This window comes from Suncus etruscus, chromosome 4, assembly GCF_024139225.1.
Source record: "Suncus etruscus isolate mSunEtr1 chromosome 4, mSunEtr1.pri.cur, whole genome shotgun sequence".
Classification (NCBI taxonomy): Eukaryota; Metazoa; Chordata; class Mammalia; order Eulipotyphla; family Soricidae; genus Suncus; species Suncus etruscus.
Window position 1 is genome coordinate 80,385,446 of NC_064851.1, and position 3,491 is coordinate 80,388,936.

Below are 3,491 nucleotides of genomic sequence, written 5' to 3' on the forward strand. Positions count from 1 at the left end.
TATTTTCAATGCCCAGCATTAAAAGCTGCCTCCCATTGGTGCCTGGCTTTGTTGGGTCCACTGGTGAGGCTCAGGACAACAGAGGAAAGAGTAATGAGGGGAGAATAACGTCATTGGTCTCTCAAATGTCCTAACTACAGTTGGAAGAAAGAAAAAGATTGAGGCTAAAACTCTGGTGGCCAGAATAATATGGAAGGGAACTTGTCTTGTAAAAGACCAAACTGGGTTTGATCTCCCACACCCTATAAGTTCTTTCAAACCCTACAGGAGTTATCTCTACGTGCTAAGCCCTTAGCACCAATGGGTGTCGCCCAAAAACAAACACCCCCACAACAATTTAGTGGGGATATAGCTCAGTAGTAGAGCACTTGCCTGCCATGTATGGGACTCTGGGTTTGATTCACAACATCCCTGGTCTCTTGAGCACTGACACAGTATCCCCTTGACACTGAGCCAGGAGCAGTCCCCACCACAATGCATGATACGCCTCTGCTCCATCCCAACAAGTAATGTTGAGAGAACAAATGCTTGGCTTCCTGCATGTGATCATAAAGTCCAATTTTTCTCTCTAACGTATTTCTCATTTTTGTTTCTTTTTTTTTCTTCAGTAAAACAAGTTTATTTTGTAAGTAAAGGGAAGGAGAGAGAGACAAAGAGAGACAGAGAGAAAGACAGAGAGAGAGACAAAGAGAGAAATACATGCTCCAGAGTGGGGAAATGTACCCTAAACTAAGAAAGTCTATGTCTCAGGAAGAATCAACTTTCTTCTGCCAAGTTAAGTTTATATACAGTTTTCCAAATACCCCATTTAAAGAATGGTTGCCAAGGGGGCAAGCTTCTTCTTGTTGATGTCTTCTCCAGTGGCCCAGATGTCTTTTGACATTCATAAGCCTTTGTACATTTAATCTTTTCATTTAGTTTTGCTTTGTTTGTTTTTGAGGGCACACCCGGTGTGTGCTCAGGGGTTACTCCTGGCTTTGTGCTCAGAAATCGCTCCTGGCAGAGATGAGGTCATGAAATTTTTCTATACGTGGATGTACATGGAATCTATTACGCTGAGTGAAATAAATCAGAGAGAGAGAGAGAGAGAGAGACAGAGAGACAGAGAGAGACAGAGAGAGAGACAGAGAGAGACAGAGAGAAAGAGACAGAGAGAGAAAGAGAAAGAGAGAGAGAGACAGAGAGAGAGACAGAATAGTCTCACTCATCTATGGGTTTTAAGAAAAATTAAAGACATTATTGTAATAAGGCCCAGAGACAATAGAGTTAAGGACTGGAAGGGCCGGAAGGACCGGCTCACAACTTGAAGCTCACCACAGAGTGGTGAACGCTGTTAAGAAAATAATTACACTAACAACTAGAATGACAATGTTAAAGAATGAGAGAAGTAGAATGCTTGTCTCGAATACAGGCAGGGGAGGGGGGGAGGGCGATCAGGGGCTTCGGTGGTGGGAATGTTGCACTGATGAAGGGGGTATTCTGTTTATGACTGAAAACCAACTACAATCATGCTTGTAATCTTGGTGCTTAAATATTTTATATATATTTTTAAAAAAATCGCTCCTGGCTTGGGGGACCATATGGGATGCCAGGGATCTAACTGTGGTCCGACCTAGGTCTGCGTCACTGCTCCGGCCCCTGTACATTTAATCTTAAGGGTGCTATAAAGTAAGATCTTTTTTGCAGCTATAAAGTAAGATCTTTTTTGCAGCTCTAGTTTTCAATGATTACATTATAAAAACTAATTCTTTTAATAGACTATTTCCAAATGAAACTAGAATTGAGAGTGTTGATTCTCTTTTTTTTTTTTTTTTTTTTTGGTTTTTGGGCCACACCCTGTGACGCTCAGGGGTTACTCCTGGCTATGCGCTCAGAGGTTGCTCCTGGCTTCTTGGGGGACCATATGGGACTCCGGGGGATCGAACCGCGGTCCGTCCTAGGCTAGCGCAGGCAAGGCAGGCACCTTACCGCCAGCGCCAGCGCCACCGCCTGGCCCCTAGAGTGTTGATTCTCTTAAGAGAGGAAAGAGTAGGAAGTTCTGCCAGCATGGCATTTGGCAGCCCACCATGCCAAGGCCTCTTTAACCAGGCCTAGGAAGGGGTGCGGGACATGGGTCACCACAGCACCCCTCTACCTCCTTCCTCTGGAACTCCAGGGGCTTTTCCTGGCCACATGGCTGGGCAAGTCAGCGAGGTGGGAATAGCAGCACAATAGGTTCTGGCTTTATGACTTACCAGGGAAGTTTCCATATCAAACCTGTCCATTGGGAAACCCCCGCGCGGTACACTATAACAAATATTTGGATATCATTGTGTTTCATCTGCCTGTCATAATCTGAAAGGCGTCCATGAGCTCGTTTTATTCCTTTACTCCCTCACTCCCATCTCTTGTTACTCCACATTTAACCATTTTTCTGTACTAATGATTTTTGTTTTGGCCAAGGTGGATTACATATCTTTCACAGTATTTTTTTGGGTAGAGTCTGAAGCTTCAGCAGGCAACACGTCACTGCAAGGTTCCATGTTGTAGGCTTTTTGGCCAAGATAAGGTGAAGTTGCAGCCTCGGCTGCCTTCCACAGCCTTCTCTCTCCTTCCTTCCCGTCCCCAGGGTTATTCCTGGACACCTGCTCAGAGTTAGAGCAAGTGGGTTCCAGCCAGGTGCAATTTAAAAGAGACCCCAGGCTTCCTTGTTCCTGAAAGGGGCTGGGAGGGGACTCATGAACTTTCAACTTCCAGCAATTAGGAAGCAAACGCCTCTTGGGGAGTCGGAAGCTTCAGCAGGCAACAAGGGAAGGACATGCTCCATTTGCTCTTCGCTTGTCCCAATCACAGACCAAAGTGGTGTCTTGGAAACACCCCCCTCCCTTTTGACTATTTTTAAAACATAAAAGGGACACGTGTATCTCCTTTGTATATCTCAGATGTATTCCCTTAACATCTACAACTCCTTTTGAACATCTTCATATAGTGAAAATTTTGCCCACTGGACTTGTTATTTGATTGTTTGATTTTTCCCTCTTTGAGATCTGTTTTATAAGCAGTACTGATAGAAGAGTATCTCTATAGATTTCAAGTTTGAACCAAGTTACGGGGAATGTTGGACTTTATTCATCGGCCCCCAGATGCACCAACAATATCTTGTGGCATTGCCTCTCTTTTGCATAGGCACATTAAAATGGGAAAATAATACATATGCAAATAAGTTCTTATCTAATAGAAATGGGAACACAAATTTGGTAATGTAACTAGGCCTTTTACCCTGAACATTGGCATAATGTTGGCATAACATTGGCTTAGGCCTCAGAAGAATGGGCATTGCCCACACACACCTGAACAATGGATACCATCTATGGAAACAACCACAATTGTCTTTAACATTACCAGGATCCAAGCCTCTACCAGGGAAGACCTACCACTGCTTTGGCATTGACTTACTCCAAAGAGTGCTCCCAACACCCAGATGAGTCAGCAACAGTCTGCATGCAGGGCAG